Raw genomic sequence first — 23,392 nt, forward strand, 5'->3', positions numbered from 1 at the left:
ATGTGAGCTGAGTCACAATTCACATTGCACCTCACCAACTCAGAACAGCATCCCTGGTATCTGATTTGTTAGAAAGAGAAAACGCACTATTTGTACAAGATAACAAAGTAAGATTTTGTTCTTTTCTCTCTGTGGAAGAAAATTGATTAAATTTTTTATAAGATTCTCCATTTAGTGCTGCAATGAAAGGATTTCTTGTGAAAGCTAAGTCCAAAAAACGAATACAAAAATCCGAACACTAAACCCTCTTCTGCTACCGTTTTTAAAAGTGTCAACATAAGAAACTGAAAACATTAATTTTGTGGAGTGAAGAGAAACAGCATTTTTTTCTCTAGTTACGATTTCACCATAACTAGTGATTTTTTTTTTTATCTCTTGAAGACAGAATAGCTCTCTGGAGTCATATTACTTGGTATGACAATTTGTGAAAAGAAAGTTTATATTCTTAGTAGTGGGAACAGTTGAGAAATCTTCCACAGGACTTGATATTGCCACCCACTGTCTAAGATATTGAAGGTGTTACTGGAGAATTACAATCGTGCTAAGCAGAAGCCACTTTCTTACCACATTTTATGAGACTCCTGAAGAATATTCCAAACCACAAAGATTTCATACAAGTGGTTAGCTTGAATCAAATAAATAACTATATAACAACAATTTTTAAAATGTTATTGGCAGAGAGCAGTTTGATTGTTATCCCTCTAAGGAAATTAAATAAATTAATTAATTGAGTTGACATAACAGTCAGGTGGAAGTAAAGGCCACAAGAGACAGAACTGAATCCTTCTAAGAAAACAAACCTCAGGTACCTACTAGCTTCAATAACAAAAGACAGTTGTATAATGAAAGGCTTTAAAAACTATTAAACTCATTGCAAAAGATAAAAATTTCCAAGATTTCTAATTTCATCATATTTATTTATTTTTCTGTACAGTAGAAGAGGAATGTCACTTCTTAAGGAGTACAGATTCTAGGGCATCAAATGCATGAACCTTGTCTGATAAGCATCCACAATTTATTTTAATGCCATAACCATTTAACTATTCTACCTTTACTACTACTGTAAGCCTAATAATAATAAGTAATAGTAATAACCAATGATCTAATACATTTAGTTAAAGACACAAGACCTGAATCTTAACCCCAAAGACTCTGTTGCTTATTAGCCAGTTGGATGTTATGAAATTCCTTAACACTTAAACCTTCCATCTTTGTCAAAAGTTGAACTTTCTCCTTTGTTGTGGGAGTTTCCTTTAATAGATAAATCTATGGTTATATCACAGTTACAAATAATAATACTTGAGGTGTTATTATAGGTTAGAGACTAAATACTTTTTTATTTATTTATTTTGGAGATAGAGTATCACTCTATTGGCTGGAGTGTAGTGGCACAGTCATAGCTCATTCCAGTCTTGAACTCCTGAGCTCAGGGGATCAGAAGGATCCTCAGCCTCCTGAAAAAGTGGGACTACAGGCACTCGCCACGATGTCTGGGTAATTTTTATTACTATTTATTATTTATTTTTTGTAGAGAAAGGAAGTCTTGCTTTGTTGCCCAGGATGGTCTTGAACCCCTGGCCCCAGGCAATTCCCCTGCCTCAGCCTCCCAAAGTGCTGGATTACAGGCATGAGCCACTGTGCTCAGCAGAGACTAAATATGTTTCAGGTAAAATCTTATCAATGCTATTAGAGCTTTTATTTATAGATGGGGCTCAGAGAAATCATAGTATTTAAAAGAATGACTATAAGTAATCTGGAGCTCAATAGAGGAGAGGATGACTTGGAAAGGGAAAGGAGTTGGCACAGTTCCTACAAGTACAGTGAGAGCCAATGGGGCAAAACCAAGGAGAGATGATTTTAGAATTCAACCTTAGACTATTTGTCTCTGTGCTAGGATAAAGAGGGATATTTTGCTTTGGAAACATCATGCCCCAAAGATGGGAGTCTAAACGTTTCTAAGCATGTGTGAATGAAAAAGAAAGAGAGACAGAATGTGCACTGCATGCCAAGACTAAGACCCATCAGTCTATCAGGCTGAAGATAATCCCCTGTGTACCTATAGTGACCTCCTACATGTGTGTCACATCACGGTGTATACTTATATGATAAGAACATCTGACTTCTTCAGAACTGTCAGTCGTCACACCTGGGAGGCCTGCTGATGGTCACGAAGCTCTTGAAGCTTCCTATTCTATCCCAGTATGAACACCTAAGGGAATCAACCACGTGAGTCAGATTTGCCATTTCAAGCACTATTTTGTTTTTAACTAATGAGTTTGTGGCATTCTTCTTTTTAACTCCTCCTTACCTTTTTGGTATATTAGACAGAAATAATTGCATATATTTATTGTGTACAACATGTTTATACACACATGCATGCACATACACACTGTGAAATGTCTAACTCTTTCTGATGTATTATATCAGAAAGTTATTGGTTTTGTGGTAAGAACATGTAAATCTACTCTCAGCACTTTTCAAGAATATATTGTTATGGCTGGAGTCACCATGCTATACAATAGATCTCTTGAACTCATTCCTTCCAGCTGAAATTTTGTACATTACCTTTTTCTTAAATCGGCAAATAAACATTGCATATATTTATAGTCTCCAACATGTACAATAGATCTCTTGAAATTATTATTCCTAACTGAAATTTTGTATCATTTGACCAACATCTCCCTAATACCCCCCCCACCAGCCTCTGCTAACTACCATTCTACTCTCTACTTCTGCAAGATTGACATTTTCAGATTCCATGTATAAGTGAGATCATACTGTATTTGTTTCTGTGCCTGTCTTTTTTCACTTACTATGATGTCTTTCAAGTTCATCCATCAAATATAACAGGATTTTCTTCTTTTATGAGGCTGAATGATATTGTATTGTGTATCTATCTACCACATTTTTAAAATGTATTCTTCTGTTGAGAGACATTTAGGCTGATTTCATATCTTGGCTTTTTTAATAATACTGCAGTGAACATGGAAAGGCAGATATCTCTTTGACACACCAATTTCATATCCTTTGGATTAATATCCAGAAGTGAGATTGCTGGGTTATATCACAGTTCTATTTTTATTTATCTTGAGGAACCTCCATACTATTTTACATATGACTATACTAATTTACATTACCATCAACAATGTATAAGGGTTTTCTTTTCTTCACATTCTCATTATTTGTTTTCTTTTAACTTTTTGATAATTGTCATCCTAACATGTAAGTGAGGTGGTATCTCATTATGATTTTAATTTGTATATTCCTAATAATTATGGTACTAGCATAATGTATTGTAGATCACTGAGGGATGTCAAACAATTAGTCCCTCCCTTGAATGGCTCCTCTCTGATATACATTGTTTTTGTGTGTGTATTTATTTTGTAACTGCCTCTTCTTTCCCTATCAGACTGTGACAATTAGTGTTACCTCTAGCAGTCATTGCAACTTGTTACATAAATGCCTGATAGCTGAGCAAAAGAAAGATAAACTTTCAAAAAGATTATGTTAAAAAGTGTCAAAAAGACCTAATAGGAATCTGAAGACCTCCTCCTAAAATACAGTGTAGGAAATTTAACGTATGAATTTTGTGACATAATATATAAAACATGATGTAACTTAAATCTGAGATTTGTTTGAGGCTGTAGAAAGTCTAAGATGAATTTGGCATTAATCTGACAATATATTGATCAAAGCAATCTATTTAAACATAGCAAAAAAAATCCTGAGTTTTCACAGATGTGATTATTTTGATGCAATTCAATTTTTTTGTTGTCGTTGTTACTCTTTTCAGAATACTTCAACCAGTGAGAAGGGTGGCAGAATCTAGGGACAACCCGAGATTGGAGTAGGAGTGACCAAGTCAATTCGGTGACTGTGCTCCTTCTAGGTAAATAGTAACCAGCTATTTGAATATGACTTGCTCAGGAAGAAGAGTGAATTTGATTATTACCAAGATTATCACTAATATCAAAAGTATTTGTTGCAGGAGAAAGAGGAGTTTGGCAATGTCTAAAGGAAGGACTCAGCAGAAATCATCTTCATTTATGTACTTATTCATTCATTCACTCAACGAAATATTATTTAAAACTTAGCATATGCTGGGTACTTTTCTAGGTGCTGAAAATATCATGAGGAACAAAAACACAATACAGATCACTTCCCTTGTGGAGCTTACAGTTGAATGGACAATATCGAAAGATAAGATAAATACATCCCATCTATGTTACAACAGAACCCTACTTAACAGTTGAAGGTAGAAGGAAGAGAGTCTAGCATCCCTGAAATAACAGACAGAATCCAGGCCTGATAATCAGAGGATAACACCGATGGCTTGGTTTGAGGCAGGGCTCTAATACTAGAGCTGGCTTGGAACATCCTGTTATCTATGTTAGCTTGCTAGGGTTGCCATAACAAATTACCACAAACTTTGTGACTAAACACAAAACTATTACCTCACAATTCTGGAGGCCAGAAGTCTGAAAGCAATGTATCAGCAGGGCCATGATCCCTCCAAGGGCTCTAGGGGAGAACTCGTTTTTGTCCCTTCCAGCTTTGGTAGCTCCTGGCATTCCTCAGATTATGACAGCATAAGATCAATCTCTTTCTCCATCTTTAAAGACCATCCCCTTTTCTCCCCGTGTTGCTCTTCTGAGTGTCTTTGACAAGGACAGTCATCATTGGATCTAAGTTCCACCTTAAATTTAAGATAATATCATCTGTAGATACTTAATTCTATCAGCAGAGACTATTTTCCTATAAGGTCACAGTCATATGTACTGGTGGACCTATCTCTTTGGAGACAACTATTCAATCTACAGCACTGTATTAATAAAACTTATCTGTGATCACAAAATTCTTTACAAAGTTCTAATTGATCTCATTGCATTATTACTGCTTATATTTCTCTCTTCTTCATTAGTCTCAGCTCCTGATTAGTAAGGATGATATTTTTTTATACGTACATGCTTTATCCCCAGAGATTAGCATATATATTCCTTAACATGCATAGATACTTAACATATTGTCAATACATGACTAAATTAGTGAGTTTCCTCAACTTAAGTTCTTCATTTAGAGTTATTTGATTCCAAACAAACAAAATTAACTGTAGCTACTAGGAAAAGGAGGACATTATTGTAACAAATTGGGTGAGGGTAGCTCACAGTATCAAAGAAATAGCTAGAACTGGATTCAGTCAGAGGGAAAAAAACCCGAACATCCCCAGAAATCCAGATAGTGTATGCCAGCACATGATTTCTTCAGAGAGCTCTGCTAGAGCTGTGCTGGCCAAAGCAGGAACCAATACTAAATTGTGGCTATTTCAATTTTAATGTTAATTAACTGGAATAAATATAATTAAAAATTCAGTTCTTTAGTTACACTAGCCATATTTCAAGGTCTCAGTACTCTCATGTAGCTAGCGGCTACCACATTAGGCAGCAGAGGTATACAATGTTTCTATGACTACAGAGCTATCTATTGGAACATTTCATGCTAGGATGAGGCAGTCTCTCAGAGGAATCAACTCCGTTCATTTTTCTGCCCTATGTCATGACACCAAAGATTAACATCCTGGAGAGAGTTTTGGCTGAGCCTGAGTTATGCATCTACCATTTTGCTAGGATTGTACAGAATGTATCAATGGAAAGCTCTACCTAGATTCTACAAAATAGAGAAGATATTATTTCCCCAAAGGAAAATTCAGTTCTAATATTAGAACAAGCAGGAGTGGAATCTGGATCTGCAAAAACATGCAAATGTATGCTACGTATGCCTATCTTGGCATGTTCACACTGTAATTTTAGTGTGCGAATGAAGATGGCATTGCCAGATAATCTTCATTTATCGGTCAGCTGATTAGAACAGAAGGCAGCCTCTTCATAACATTTGTTTCCTAGACAGGAATCTGGGATGGAGTATACAGTGCTATTTGATGCTATGCCAAAAATCCTAGCAGGTAAGGAAGAAACAGAAAGAGCCCTGGAGCCATTTACCTGGTCCCTTAATGTCTGAATTATACTTTTTTTTAAACCCAGCCTGGTGATAAAGAAATTAAATATTCTTATCAAGTTTGAGGAGGCTAACATTCCTGGCTTCAAAGGGTCACTTATTATTATGCTTCAGCTTTCGGCTTCAGCAGGAAAGGGGGAGGGAAAAAAAGCTTTTTGTCAGTACATATCACACCAACACATCCATTTTCACTACACAAACTGCCTTTATTCAGTGTTTCCAGTTTGATTTATGATTGCAGATCATATCTCACAGTTCCTTGTTGTCTGGTAGTAATGTGCATGCAGGGAAGAAAAAAATATCCAAAGCTTAAATTGATTGCAGCATGAATTTCACAGTCAAACTGCCAGGAATTTAACAGGTCTCTTTTCTACAGGTTTTGGACAAAAAAAAAAAAAAAAAGTCATCTAAGGCATGAAAATAAGGAATAGAAATGGAGATTGGGCTAGTAATTAAAAGGCCTAGTCCCTGGTTCCAGCTCTGAGCCTGATTGTTTTTGTATAAAAAGAAACAGTTGGATTAGGTTACCTTCAGAACCTTTAAGCCACCTAAATTCTCTCATTCTAATTGGTCTGGTACATGACCATACTGTCTGTCATCTCACTCAACTGTGCCATTCTCCCTGAATCTCTCCTGTTTATTGGATTCATAGCACTAGAATAATTTCGATGAAGGCAAGTGACAAACAATTTTGATGGATTTACTGACAATTTTGTTTGCTGTATTTTTTTCCCCTTCTCCACTAAGTTGTCGAGGCCCTTATTATTTCCTTGCCTCTGGAACTTCTTTTCTCCAGAACTAAAATTGCAGGCAGTTTCAAGTTCCGAGCTATTCATTTATTTACGTAGGCACAAACTCATTTAGGGGATTATTTTTGGATGTCTTCAAAGACAAGGTTAAAAGAAAATTAGTTCTAGAAAGAAATAAGAGAGATAAGGAAGATAATGTTTTTCTAGACCGGGAAAGTGAAAAAGGAGTTTATCCGTCAACAGATCTGTTCTACTTTCCTGTATTTTTTAAGGCAAGGGCATGACCTGAGAGCATACCGAAGGGGGACAGAAATTTAGGAAGCAGGGTTACCAAACTGGCTAAATATTCCTGTTTCTCTGTTCCAAGTCACGAAGCTAGAGAGACAACCTGAAGGATCCATATGAGCTCAGACAAAGCAGCACCATGGTGGCGACGGTTTGGAACAATGTGTCTCTGATACAGCACCGTTCCTTAAGAAGACCAAACGGTCATTGAGAGCAAGTTAACCACACTGAAATTCTTCCACTCCGAAGGGACAGTGATTCACTTGGCTGGAATCAGCACATATTTCATAAAAGAGTTTGTTTTTCATACTGCAGGGCTTCTACTGGCACCACCATCAAAGAGCTTAAAAAATGTTTGACCCACTGACCCAGAATCTCACATAACAGCATATTAGACCAAGGAACATATTTTAAAGCAGAGGAGATGGGCGGTGGGCATATCACAACGAAATCTGGTAGTCCTATCACAAACCTCACCAACGAGAAACTGCTATCCTAACATAGCAACAGAATGGCCATTTGAAGGCACAGTTGCAAAGCAGTTCAAGAATCAAACCTCATAAAGATGAAGTATCATCTTCCAGAATGCATTGTACACTCTCAATAGTGCTCATTATATGATGCCATGTCTCCAACAGGTAGAATACCTGGGTCCAGGAATCACAGAGTGGCCCACTTGGGTAACCGGTACTTTTCTTCCTTGTAAATCTTTTTGCTGTTACTTTAGAGCAGATGTCCCTGCTCTGAAGTCTCATTGAATTTTAAGATATGGCTGCTACCCAGACACTGCAAGATCCATATTATGCCAAAAGTCCAGCAGACAAGAAGAGTCACTATTGACCCTGATCAACAGAGGAAATAAGGCTGTTGTTATGCAATGAGGGAAGGGGAAACATATTTGGCACCCAGATGACCCACTGAGGTAATTACTTGAGGATATTACTTGAGGATACTACTTGTAATATGAAGATAAGCTGTAAGAACAGAATCTGTAGTTACCTCAGTAACCTTCTTTTTATAATTATTTTTACAGGAAAAGAGGCATACCAATATCCTAAAGTAGCTCTTACCAGATTTTGTGAAGAAGTAGGTCTAATCAGCACAAAGAGTGAACTATAGTGGACACAGCATTGTAACCCCAGATACTATTTCAGTAATTAAGGAACATTTTCTTTGTGGCTCAGAAACCTGTCTAACAAGCCCTCAGATGTTATCCCTGTTCAGGAATTTCTGTCAGCTAAAGGTATCCACTTCCCACATATCTGGTCAATACAAGGGTCCTCTGGAAAGCTGAAAATCCATTTTGGCTTCTGTGCTCCAGTGAATTTGGCCAAATTTTTCATCATGAATGTTTCACAACTTAACTTTTCTCTCTGCTGCATCCTGCCTTCTTTCCATTCCCTGTGCCTGCTAATGCCTAAACCACTCTAATAAACTTTCTGTACATGAATCTAGGTCCCAGAATCTGTGTCCTAGATGCTCAGCCTCAACACCTTTTTTACAAGATATTTCTCTCTTATTGGGAAAAATGTAGCCCTAGATCTCAACCTCTTGCAGGCTCACTCATCTATTCAATACTTAACAAAAAGCACTAAGGGCCAGAAATTTTGATAAGCATTGGGGATTCTAAAACTACATGAGACAGATATGTTTACTACCCTCATATGTAACACATGTACCTCTGTGTTCTTATAGAAAATACCTCTGGTAATCTATCTGAAAGATTTTCTATATTTTATTGTAGTTGTTATTATGAAGTTTCTAAAATAATTTATAAACAGGCAGGTAAAATTATATATATCATGTACAACATATTTTATAATATATAGCTAAATCCAGCTAAGTAATGCATGTATTACCTCACAAAGTTATCATTTTGTGGTGAGAACATTTCGGATCTATTCTCCTAACATTTTTAAAGAATATAATGCCAGGCGCAGTGGCTCATGCCTGTAATCCCAGCACTTGGGGAGGCTGAGGCGGGTGGATCACGAGGTCGAGAGATCGAGACCATCCTGGTCAACATGGTGAAACCCCGTCTCTACTAAAAATACAAAAATTAGATGGGCATGGTGGCATGTGCCTGTAGTCCCAGCTACTCGGGAGGCTGAGGCAGGAGAATTGCCTGAACCCAGGCGGCGGAGGTTGCAGTGAGCCGAGATCGCGCCATTGCACTCCAGCCTGGGTAACAAGAGTGAAACTCCGTCTCAAAAAAAAAAGAAAAAAAGAAAAAAGAAAAAAAGAAAAAGAAAAGTATATAATGTATTGTATTAACTACAGTCAACTTGTACAATATATCTCTTGAATGTTTTCCTTCTAATGGAAATAGTACATCTTTTGACCAGAATCTCACTAACCATATGTGAAATCTAAAAAAGTTGATCTCATAGAATTAGAGAGTAGAATGGCAGCTTTCTGTATTTTTGACTAGCATCATTCTCAGTTATTCAAAGTCAGGAACTATACCGTACAGTATCATTTCCAGAATTATGAGGAAAGACCTATCACAAAGCAAAGAAATTTAACAAGTATTGTGTGATACTAGTTTGCCAGATGGTTTCAATTATATTATGTTACTAATAAGTTCATTAATAAAACCATGTCACCATATTAATTTCTTCCTTTTATATGTAGAAAACCTAAGGCACAGAGTGGTTAAAAATATATATAAGGATTACTCAGGTTGTGGATTCAAGTCTGCCTGTCATTTTGCACTACACATTTAGTGTAAAATGTGTAGATTTTGCACAAAATTTGTCTGCTATGTGTTCTACTCTGTGTAGTCCCAGTACACGTTTTAGCAAATGTCTGATGAATGGCAGGATAAATGAAATGATAAATGAATGGGCAATAATTTGTAGGTCACCAAATCACATGCTAAATTTCTTGGTTTATTTTCTGTGCTAATTCTGGAGTGTTTCATGTTAAAACAAGGTTCACATTTTCTAGTCATTTGCAGCTATTAATATTATGATATGCTCTTCATCAATTTTACACTGAGTGGAAATAATGTCTACTCTATATTCAGTTCTATGAACCTTCAGCTCCGGGGAACAGGCCTATAATTAACATTTGAAAATCACCCCTGAACTCAGTAGAAGTGATGAAGATGCCCAATTTGTAGCTAGAAGAAAGATTTTTTGTGTGTGTGTGTGTGGAAACAGATAGAAGTCCATTGCAGATGATAATTTATGGACACAATCAAAAAGTCAGAAAAAGATCCCTACATCTACTGCTCTGCAAACAATCAAGAGTAGGGTGGTTCTGAAAAGAAATTATTATTCTTGCCAATCCTGCCACATACCACACTTTCACATCCTCCTACACAACGATGAGGACATTTTACAAACTATCATAGATTTACTGCCTAAGACAAGCTGAAATTTGAACTCCCAGGATCAGGTTCACAGACTAGCTCAATCCTTAAATGGATTTCACAACCAGCCTTCTTCCTCCTGGTTTCAATGGCCCAGGTATGACATAAATAGAAAATAGCCATCCTTTCTCACATCTCAGAATAAACTGCTTCTGGGCCAGACCTGGAAACATAGAGTTGATTCCAGAATAAGAGCGTTTAACAGCCCTATTCCCCCATCCTGGGAAGCTATTCAACACGAAAAGCTTTCACTTTCTAACATTTTCATTATCTTCTACTTATTTGTATTATTTTGACTTTGCTTCATTGCCTCCATTAAAGAGGCTGCCTTTCTCTGTTACAATTATTTGGATCAATTTTATCAAAGACCCAAAAAGAGCCTCCTCTTCATTACACATGCCCCAAAGGTAAGTGCACTTAAAAATGAGTTCTAACAAGCAAGCCTTATGCTGACAAATAGTTTTCTTTTCTTGTTACCAAGAAAGATAGACTCGTGTGGAGCAAACCTAAATGGGATGTTAAATTTGGATGATTTTGATTGCCTGCTCCGGGAACTGCTCTAGGTCCATTTATGAAATGTGCCTTCATTATAGAAAGTGGCAGTCAACCTTCTGACAGAAGTCCTTTAGCTTTCACTCTCTGACACATGTTAATACCTGAAATCATGGCTTCTATACTCTGCTGCCTCAGTGTTCTCTGCTCCTAATGTTCCCTACAAGAAGTTAGCAAAATTAAAGTGTGTAGCATCTTATTCTATCACTGTTTTGCTGGTTATCTTTAAGAAACACAGACTTTTTTCATCAAATAAATAAGAAAAATAATGAAAAATTATTTTATATTCTTTTTCTAATACATAAGTGGAAAAGAAAAAGAGGCCAAGTGTGGTAGCTCACACCTGTAATCCCAATACTTTGAGAGGCCAAGGTGGGCAGATCACCTGAGGTCAGGAGTTCAGGACCAGCCTGATCAACAAAGTAAACCTCATCTCTATTAAAAATACAAAAAAAAAAAAAAAGCCAGGCGTGATGGCGTGTATATGTGGTTCCAGCTGCTTGGGAGACTGAGGCAGGAGAATCACTTGAACCCAGGAGGCAGAGATTACCGTATGCTGAGATCAGGCCACTGAACTCCAGCCTGGGTGACAGAACAAGACTCTGTCTCAAAAAAAAAAAAAAAAAAAAGAAAAGAAAAGAAAAGAAAAGAAAGAAAGAATAGAATAGAATAAAGAAAGAAAACGAAAAGACAAAAAAGAAAAAGAGCAGAAAGAAATATCAAAACTAACTGTATACTGGAGGGACTTTACATATGTTGTTTCTTTAATCCTCACGGGAACTATTAAACTTACTTCACAAATGAAGGATCTGAGGTCCTGAAAGGTTAATCATTGCTACCTAAAACTCAGGAAAATATAACTCTGAATGGACTTGCTTATATATTAAGGAAAAGGCAGACATTAAAGAACATTTCAAAGCAGTATTTTCCAAAAGCACCATGCTGTCAGGACACCAGTGAATATTGTGCACGTGGACATGAAGAGTTGTCTTCAAATGAGTTTGAGAGTTCACTGGATTTACTGGTCTTCTTGAAATTTTTCAGGCTTCATTGACTTTAGACTTAAGTCAGAAACATTTTTCAGTTCAATAACATCTCTTCAAAAATATATATTTAATAACTACATAACAAAACATCTCATGTATGGAATATAATTTCTTTAGCCTTTCTCTTCTTTAGTAATGTTTGTTTGCAGTTGTGTTTTCAATGCTAATGTACACTGTGGTTCCTCAAGAATGAAGCTGGTATGTAGAGTTAGCTTTGTAGTATGTGAAAACTTACACAGAGAATCTCTGAGATTCAGCCTTACCTAGTTTTCACTTTGGTAAAACTATGCCCATATTAAATTGCCAAGAAATTGTGCTCATTTAAAAATATACACAGAAAACACTTCATATGTAAGCTTTGAATAAAGAGTGAGCATTTTTAAAAATACGAACGTGTTAATTTCCTAAATTTTTATTGATTTTTCAGCTTTGACTTTTAACAACTGTAATTGTAATCAAGAAGTTTACAAATATTTCATATGTCTCTCTTTCTGGACAAATAAAAGGATTATATATCCTGTTCATCTGAGCTGCATGTAGTTGTGTGATTTACTTTGACCCAGGACATGGAGACATTAGTATTGTGTGTCACTGAATGAAAAAGCTTTCAAGATCTGTATGGGCTTTGCCAAGTTCCTTTTCCCTCTGTCATGATGACTGTCCTTGCCACAGAGCAGGGCTCCTCTGTTGGTTCAGTATTCTGAATTGAAGCAAAGCAGAGCCCTTAGGCAGCATTCAATGGACAAATGTGAGCAAATGCAATAGAAAATAAAGCTTCTTTGTTCTGAGTCACTGAAATTTAGTCTATGTTGACCAATTAGATACTATGGCATAGTACACAAATTTCACAGAGAATGAGAAAAAAGTATCAAATTCTCATAGTTGTTATTTACCAACTTGGTAAATAGCTATGAAATTCACTTAACTCTTCAAAGTCTCTGTTTGGCCAAATAAGAAGTGCCTTCCTGGCAGAATTATTCTGCATATCAAAAGAGAATAGTCATGGGTGTGTGTTTTTAAGTTATAAAACATATTACCTAACAAAGACATCACAAAGACTGTGTAATTTATAAATAAAAAAGGTTTAATGGACTCACAGTTCCACACAACTGGGGAGGTCTCACAATCCTTGTGGAAGGTGAACAAGGAGCAAAGTCACATTTTACATGGCAGCAGGCAAGAAAGCATGTGCAGAGGAACTGCCCTTTATAAAACCATCAGATCTATTCAATGTCATGAGAACAGCACAGGAAAAACCAGCCCCCGTGATTCAATTACTTACCATGGGGTCCCTCCTATGACATATGGGGATTATGGAGCTACAATTCAAGATGAGATTTAGGTGGGGACACAGCCAAACCATATCAACATGGAAAATCTTTTTAAGTGTTAGATATGATTAAAACTGTAAACATTAATTAATGTCATATTGTACATATATTTTTATAGCTTCTATCAATTTTAATACCAGTAGCCACAGGACATAATTAAAACTCTTATTTCATTTACCTATATTAGTTTGTCTCAAAGCTTAGTGAGAATCAATTATATTATTTAGTTGTCTTCAATTATAACATACATACATATCATTTATACTTATTTAACCTTATCTAGCTACTTATTAAAGTAGAAAGGCATAAAATGATTACTTAAAAAATAGGTATGATCCAAATACAAGCTTTATCTTTATTCTAAGTTGAGAATAGTTTCTTAATTGCCACTATACTCTGATTATAATTTAACCTTTTCTAATAGCTGCATTCACTATTTCAGAAAAAAATTACTGATCTAGTTAGAGAAGATTGGTAGGAGGTAGGAAATGCACAGCTCTGACCCTTCGGGATAGCCCTAAGGTTTTCTAGTCAGCAATTTCCTGAACTAGCCGGAATGGACTCTAATGATGAAGACACATATATTAATGGAGAGCACTTTATCATTTACACCCTCTTCATCACCTCTCTAGTGTGGACCTTCTGTATCACTGGCCTGGGCTACTGTAATGTCTCCTAATTGAGCTCCCTATCTTCAGGCACTGCCCTCCCAAGCACATCCACACAAGCTTGTTCCAGTTATCTTTATGTTTCACTAAAAAACACAGATGACCTCTTGCTCAAAAGAATTTAATGGCTCTAAAGCTTTTAATTGCAAAGGGACTAGAATCTACCTCCTTACGTCAAACTCTGCACAGTCTGAGTAAACAGTTCTAAAAGTTATTCAATTCCCATCTTACTTTTCTCTCTTATTTCTTCTGATACACAGTTGATATTTCAAGCACATTAGAATAACTTGTAGTCGTCAGACCTACCTGACCCCTACAACCTAACACCTTTTATGCCTGTTCTCCCTTCCTCTTTAATTAACTAGACTATCATTCCCACATCTGTCTAGCCATTCCAAGTAGAGCTCTATATTCCTCAAATTTATAATAATTTCCCACATCTTCTTTGAGTTCCACAAACCTCAAGAATGACTGTATTATTTCTCACTAACACAATGAATAGTGACACAGATTTCAGGTAAATTATAGTAGATAATTATTGCATATGGGAATTTGTGATCTGAAATTATTAACCACAGATTATTTCATCTTTCAATCATTTTGTAAAATGGATATTATAATTTATATTTTACAGAACACAAAGCTGAGATTTAGTAAAGCTAAATAACATTTTTCAGAAATACACAGAATGTTATTTTCTAAATTGTCACAATTTGTGTGACATTTATAAATAAGGCTAAATGAATAAGTGCTCACAAACGCACCATATGATGAAGACCTAAATTAAGCCTAGTTCATGTGAAGAAAATACAAAAGGATGAAGTTTTTGTTAACTGTATATTTAACATAATTAAGAGTTGAGACATGATCACTAACAAATATAAAACCATGGACTATGGTACAGAGGCATCATGTCCAAGAAAAAACAGTTTCATGTTCTCTGCACTGACTAATCTAGATCTATAAGAGGCATGTGTTCACCATTTGGAATTCAACCTTACTAAAATATCATACTTTCTAATAATGGTGAACAAGAACATGACAGATCTGAAAACCAAGCATTATGGAGGAATTATTAAGGGAATTGAGTATTTTGGACTGGGGTGGAGGTGGAAGCAGACTTATGGAAGTCCTCTAGCTATAATAGAAAACAGAACCAATAAATGAAGCAAAGGGATGCTAGTTTTAACCATGCACATACAAAAAGCTATTCAATTAGAACTCTGCAATGGGAAAAAGGCATGCCTTCCCTTGGCTCCAGAGATGCTCCTCTTTCGCGGCTTCCTCTCATCACTCGAGGTTGCACTAAACCAAAAGTCTCACGTTGCTTCCTTCCAGGAGAAAGTCTTGCGACATACAAAATGCTAGCCAAATTAAATGATACACTTAATGATACAGTACATTTACGTTTTGGCAAAGCTCTTTATCTCACAGAGGGCTGTAACCAACAGCAGCTGATCTGTTGACCATACTCGTTTCTTGTTCTGGCTCTCTGTGTTTCTTCCTTTGTCCCTACCCACAAGTTCCGGTAAACAATCTTCAAAGTCCTTTCACCTTCTAAGTGAAGTGATTATACATATCCAGGATATTACGGACAGTTTTAACTTAAAATATTCTTTCTTTCCACAAATAATGATGGTAAGGTATAAGAACATGCATACTCATACTTCTTTCCTCAAAAATAAGGGTGCAGTGGCTCACACCTGTAATCCCAGCACTCTGAGAGGCTAAGGTGGGCTGATATCCTGAGGTCAGGAGTTTGAGACCAGCCTGGCCAACATGGTGCAACCCCATCTCTACTAAAAACACAAAAATTAGCCAGGTGTGGTGGTGGGCGCCTGTAATCCCAGCTATTCAGCAGGCTGAAGGAGGAGAATCACTTGAATCTGGGAGGCAGAAGTTGTAGTGAGCCGAGATGGCATCACTACACTCCAGACTGGGTGACAGGGTGGAACTCTGTCTCAAAAAAACAAACAAAAGTAAGATATAAGTGACCTATCCTTTTGCCTTCCCACTGAAAAATATCAGAAAAGCATACACACACATACACACACACACACACACACACACACACACACACACGGTATATTTTCCATACGACTAAAAATGTCCTCCCACTGATATTCCTCTGATTTCTTCTCAGAACTTGAATAACGTCTCCAGATTCTGTTATCATGAACAGTGTCAATTTTAGAAACACAGTCCTTCCTTGGATCTAAACTTACGTACAAACTTAACAACAACAAGAGAAAGTGTTTATTCAAGGCCTGGAACATGCATTTCTAGAGAAGGAAAGAGACCCATAATCCTATAAATATTGCTTTTAAATTTTATTTGAAAGAGGCTCTAAAATGTGATGGGTATATCAGTCTGATCAAACTTACAGAGTTCAGAATCCTAAATAGAGTCAATTATGTAAATTGCCTGCTAATGAAATGTAACCTTCGAACATGTCTCAAGAAAGATGTCTGATCAATGCTAGTTTCGTCTCAGATTCCAGCTACTGAGAAGCACTGGAGGGTTATTAGAAGGTGAGAAGGAAAAGGGCAATGCATTTCTTTCATTCTCTTTGCCTCCTGTGTATCATTTCTGCAGTGACTACATCTCTTCCATGGCTCCTTGATAAACAGATCCCCTCTGTGACAGCTCCCAACAGCCAAACCCAACAAAGCTTCTGGCTCTCGCAGGAGAGCCCTTGCTTCTAGATTCTGGAAGCAAGTGCCCTCTCAACCCTAGAAGTGGTAGCTGCTTCCTGCTAGTACCAGTGCTATTCTAAGAGATAGGATACTTCACCTATTTCAGTACTCTATTCTGCAATCATTTATGTAATCAATTTCCTGTTTTAAATTTCCTTCTATTAAAATACACGGAATAGCTCTAATATCCTGGCTGGACGCTGACTAATACAGATTGTCAACAATAACAACAAAATAGCCTTGCAAAAAAATAAATAAATAAAAAAGGATCAACACAGGAGAGACCATGTGATCATTTAGGCCAATTTTCAGGAATGTCACCTCTCTTCTAAAGGCAGCTTTATATGTGAGAAAACGGTGAAGCAAGCATTTACACTTTCCCTGTCTGGATTCAATAATGCTTTTCAAGCTACCTTCCAATTGTAATTTTGAAGCTCCTGTAGCTTTGTCTACAAAAAGGTAGTGGACTAACTAGAGAATATGAGTGCCCTGTTCTAGTAATACTTTATTTAAATTTTAAAAATTCCTTCTGGATTCAATAATCAGCTACTGGAAAACTAATAAATGTGAGACTGCCTGTAAGACTTTGATCCTCCTCTTCATTTATGGGAACATCAGAATTCTGAGCACAAAGCCTGACATATAGAGAATTCTCCCCAGCAAAAAAAAAAAAAAAAAAAAAAAAAAATGCCACCATATGTCTAATTGACCACCCGGCCTTTCTCAGATCTCATCTAGCTGCCAGATTGCAACCTTTTCCTTAACTAGAAATTCTATAAGCAAAATTTGCTCTATTTTATTCACAGGAGAGTTATGAAAGTGAAATGTGGTTTTACATGTAAAAACACTTCCTGAGTTATCAAAGCAGTAATAGAAAACAACATAAACAAGTATATTAACCATTGACTTTTTCTTCATTAATTTAAAACTCTTAGCTTGGTAAATAAGAAGGAATATCTGAAAGATGTGGATGTTCTACAAAGAGTAGACTATTAGCTCACTGACCTAATTAAATTTCACTCCAACGTCACTTGACTTGTTGAGTGAAAACACTAATTTTTCCATTAAGCAACCTACCAGGAGGCATACATATTAAAGTTTAAATTGGAGTCCTAGGGAATACAGATAACTTAGCACAGGACTGGAGCATATGAAACATATTATTAAAGTTCCTTGAAGAATAGTTTCCTAGAACAAAGCAAGAAACTGAACAGAAAGAATATATAAATCCATATAAATTAACTGGTAAATTACAATTATTTATTAATTATTGTGGTTCAAGAATATGGTGAGACAACTCAAAATAGAAGCATAGTAAACATGATATTTACCTTCAAAGAACTCAGTATAAGAGGAAAAACAAATGTATACACAATTAATAATATGGCAATGTAGGAAAGACAATAATAGGAATACATACAAGACTTAGAAGAAGGAAAGAAAATGAAGGATTCATTCTAATTTGGGAGTCATGGAAGATCTTCAGAGGATATAACGCCAAGTCATGAGTTCCATGAACTGAATGGCTTTCTCTGGTGAATAAGTAATGGAGGAGAAAAGTGGATTCCAGATAGAGAAAACAGGTATGCACAGGAATAAAAGAATGAAATTATATGAGACCTTCATGGAATCATAAATAGATTCAAAATGTGATGAGAAAAGAGAGAAAATAAGCAAAATATAAGACTGGAGAAGTTGCAAGGGTAGCAATATAGGAGGCCTTGCCCTTTACGTTTAGGCAATCAGATGCCACAAGAAGGTTTTAAACAGTTGTATTAGTCAGAGTTCTCTATGGAGACAGAATGAATAGAATAGAAATAGAATAGAATAGAATAGAATAGAATAGAATAGAATAGAATAGAATAGAATAGAACAAATAGATGGGAGGTTATTAATTAATATTAACTCACATGACCACAAGGTCTCATAATAGCTCATCTGCAAGCTTAGGAGCAAGGAAGCCGGTCCAAGTCCCAAAGCTGAAGAACTTAGGGACTAATGTCTGAGGGCAGGAAACACCTAGCAGGGGAGAAAGATGTAGACTGGGAGGCTAATCCAGTCTAGCCTTTTCACACTTTTCTGCCTGCTTTTTATTCTGGCCACACTGGCTACTGAGTAGATGGTGCCCACCCAGATTAAGGGTGGGTGTGCCTTCACCAGCCTACTGACTCAAATGTTAATCTCCTTTGGCAACACCCTGACAGACACACGCAGGATCAATACTTTGCAACCTTCAATCAAGTTGACACTCAGTATTAACCATCACAAGTTCACCTCTTGTCAACTTTAACCCATGCACATCTCCCAAGATCATACACAATCTTTAAATAAAGACAATAATAAGGTCATAATTATGCCTAATGTAAAATAACTATCCTTTGTACAACCGGAATTGCACCAATCCCCAACCCAAATGCTATTAAAGTTAACAATATTTAAATGCTGATAGGAAGTCAATAAATCCCATGTCACATGATAAAGGAAAAAGGAAATAAAATTGATTCTTTTAGTACAAGTGTATACATACACAAACTTTTTTTTTAACAAAAGGAGGAGGAAATACTCATGACAATTATAGTCCTTGTTTCTGCAACTGGCCACATGGTTTTAGAGGGTATTGATGGCTACCTTCTTCTACTATTCTGTATTCCCTTTGCCTTCAGCAAGCACCTTACCAGGATGTGGTTTTTGGGTGGAGTGACCCAAACTTTCATTCCTGAAGGGTCTGGGCTATTTGGTGTCCTGCCTGAATTGGACTCTGTAGTTTCCCATTGACCTCAATCACAGTGTATGGTAATAATAAGAGACATCCTAATGGATCTCTTATATTCCATGTATACTCTTCCTTACCTCTGTTGTAAATTAGTAGACTCATTTCATCTTGATAGTCCAGATCAATCACCCCAGCCAACACTGTAACTCCCTTATTAGCCTGCTGACTTAAAAGTAGAAGGAGCCCAAAGTGTCCAGGTGGCAATCTTAACTCCCAGTTTAATGAAATTGTTGTTGTGTCTCCTGGTAGCAGTGTTCCTCCCTCTGGAACTAAGACCTCTAGGCCAACAGAATGTAATATTGCAGGAACAGGTAGCAAAAATTTTGCTAGTGGAACACTAGGGGTAATGGTAAGTGGTACCACTTCCACTTCCACCTCTTGATTCCTAAACCCATGAATCCTGGCCATGGGAGAAAGTACCATATACTGGATGCTGATTCAGAGCATATATGGCCTTTTGGAGAATTTTGCCCCAGCCCTGCAAAGTACTGTCATCTAGTTGGCATTGTAACTGTGACTTCAAAAGGCCATTCCACCATTGTATCAATCCATCTGCTTCAGGATGATGGGGAACATGGTAAGACCAATAAATTCCATGAGCATGAGCCCACTACCACACTTCTTTAGCTATAAAGTGAGTGCCTTGGTCAGAAGCAATGCTGTATGGAATACCGTGATGGTGGATAAAGCATTCCTAAAGTCTACAGATGGTAATCTTGGCAGAATAATTGCATACACAATAGGCAAACTCATATTCAGGGTAAGTGTCTATTCCAGTGAGGACAAACCTCTGCCCTTTCTATGATGGAAGAGGTCCAATATAATCAACGTACCTCCAGGTAGCTGGTTGATCACCCTGAAGAATGGTGCCCTATCAAGGACTCAGTGTTAGTCTCTGCTTCTGGCAAATTAGACACTCAGCAGTGGCTGTAACCAGCTCAGCCTTGATAAGTGGACGTCAATGTTGCTGATACCATGTGTAACTCCATCCCTGCCATCATGGTCACTTTGTTCATGAGCCCATTGGATGATGACAAAGGTGGCTAGGGAAAGAGGCTAAGTGGTGTTTACTGAATGGATCATCCTATCCACTTGATTATTAAAATCCTCCTCTGCTGAGGTCACCCATTGGTGAGCATTCACATGGGATACAAATATCTTCACCGTTTTTGACAACTCAGAGAGATGCATTCACATATGTCTTTCCCAAATTTTTTATCACCAATTTTTCAATCATGCTTCTTCCAAGTCCCTGATCATCCAGCCAAACCACTGGACACAACCATGAATCCGTATGTAATCACACATCTAGCCAATTCTCCTCCCATGCAAAGTGCACAACCAGGAGCACTGCTCAAAGTTCTGACCACTGGGAAGTTTTCCCTTCACCACTGTCCTTCAGTGATATCCTAAAAAGGGGGTATAGTATTACAGGTGTTCACTTTTGGGTGGTGTCTGCATAATGTTCAAAACCATCTGTGACCCAGGCCCTAGTCTTCTCTTTCTCTGTCAACCAATCATAGGGAACTCCCCATGAGGCCATCAGTACAGACTGGGGGAAAGAAGAAAGGGTGGCAGGAGTGGAGACCATAAGCTTTTAAGCCACTTCCTCATGTAACTTACCTGTGCCTTCAGGACCTGCTTGAGCCCAGTCATGAATATCCCACTTCCATCTGATGATGGAATGCTGCTGTCCATGACCCACTTTATTGCTAGATGGGTCAGAAAGCACCCAGTTCATAATAGGCAATTAAGGTTGCACAGTGACTTGATGACCCATAGTCAAATGTTCAGTTTCCACCAAAGTTCTTTACCAGGCCAAAAGCTGTCTCTCAAAAGGAAAGTCATTATCTGCAGAAGATGGCGGGGCTTGCCCCAAAATCCTAGAGGCCTCCACTGTGACTCACCTGTAGGGGCCTGCCAAAGGCTCCAAACAGTACCCCTCTCTGCCACTGACACCTCAAGCACCCATGGATCTGCTGGGTCATAGGGCCCAAGTGGCAGAGCAGTTTGCACAGCAGCCTGGACCTGTTGCAGAGACTTCTATTCTGGATCCCACTCAAAATTGGCAGCCTTTTCATTCACTGGATAAATGGGCCAGAGTAACACACCTAAATGAATAATGTGTTGTCTCCAAAATCCAAACAGGCCCACTAGGCATTGTGCCTCTTTCTTGGCTGTAGGAGAAGCCAAATGCAGCAAGTTATTTTTCACCTTAGAAGGAATATCTTGACAGACCCCACACCACCGGACTGCTAGAAATTTTACTGAGGTAGAAGGTCCCAGAATTTTACTGGGATTTATTTTCCATCCTCTGACACATAAATGTCTCAGCTGATTTGATGGTGCAGCTGATTAGATGGTGCTCACCCAGATTAAGGGTAGATCTGCCTTCCCCAGCCCATTGACTCAAATGTTAATCTCCTTTGGCCACACCCTCACAGACACACCCAGGATGAATACTTTGCATCCTTCAGTACAATCAAATTGACACTCAGTATCAACTACCACAATAGTGGAACAACATAATCAGTTTTTTATGTTAGAAAGGTGATTTTAAATGACCATATAAATGATGAACCACAAGAGCAATAAGAGTGACTACTGATAAGGGGCAACATAACTAGTTACATATAATTTTAAAAATATACACCCAAGGCTTTTCTTCCTGCTAGGATACTTAAACAATCCCAGGAAACTGGGCAGTCAATCAGGGACCACAATAGGTTAAAAGGTAAAAATGTTGCCTCCTCAGCATCATCCTACAGGAATGGATCACAAGCCCCTCCCTCTCATTTTCATCATATCTTCCATTATACTTGGATCCAAGTTAATTTCTCTGAAACCAAAGCAAAGTCCTGTTACTTACAGCCATATAAGACAGGATAAACCTAACCAGGTGCACCCAGCACTTTGGCGTAAATCAGCCATGTCCATGGGGAGAACAGAAGAGAGAGTGAGGGCAAGACTGGTGTTGGGAAAGAAAAAAAAAAAGAAGAAAGTTTTATATTTCATGATTAAAATGAGTAACAAGAGATCAATGTGTCACCCTCATAGGCAAGGAAAGTTTTTGTATGCCTAGTCATACCTATGGTGTCTGTCACATAGCAGTATTTCAGTGTATGTTGAGAGGGATGAAATACTGAAAAAAGGAAGAAAAAAGGGATGAAAATGGAAAGAAGGAAGCAAGAGAATAAGGGAGAAGGGGAGGAAGCAAAACTAAAAGAAAGTTTCATTGTAGGGACTGACAATCATCTAGCGAATTACACTAAGCAAACTCACAAAGAGGCAAAATCAGAAAGCTACAAGATCTAAAGAGGCTTCATTTTACATTAAAAATCATGATTAAAATCAGATTATTTTTCTGTAGTTTAAGTTGTTCATGATGAACATAGATGTTGACAGTTTAGTCCTCAAGGGAAATTCAGGGAGCCAGAAATTGCTCACTCAGCTGTGACACCACTGACAAAGATCTAAAAAGACTAGAACATTTGGCAAAGGGAAAAAATCACTGGATTCACAAACGCTCTGATCAATAGTATTTTCTGATATGCAGAGAGCACATGTCAAAGAGATGGACAAGATCAGCTCCCACGAGGCTGAAGATATCAGCTCTGAAATCTCCCAGTCACTTCACCTTGACTGCTAGTTAGCGATCCCCAAGGGATATATCATTAAAGTTGATAGAAGCATAATTTGTACTGGTATATACTAAGGAAAATATTCAACTGAATCACTTCCTCTTCACTTCAGGTTGTTGTATCTGCAGCAGAAACCTTTTCAGCTACCTGAAATTCGAAATGGTGATTTTAGTTTTGTTTGTATTTCCAGAGAGTTTGGGGCCTTTGTGAAGAAAGTCAAAAGCATTTGAGTATATGTACTGAAATTGTATTGTCGTTTAAAA

Source organism: Saimiri boliviensis, chromosome 1, assembly GCF_048565385.1.
Source record: "Saimiri boliviensis isolate mSaiBol1 chromosome 1, mSaiBol1.pri, whole genome shotgun sequence".
In the NCBI taxonomy this organism is placed as follows: Eukaryota; Metazoa; Chordata; class Mammalia; order Primates; family Cebidae; genus Saimiri; species Saimiri boliviensis.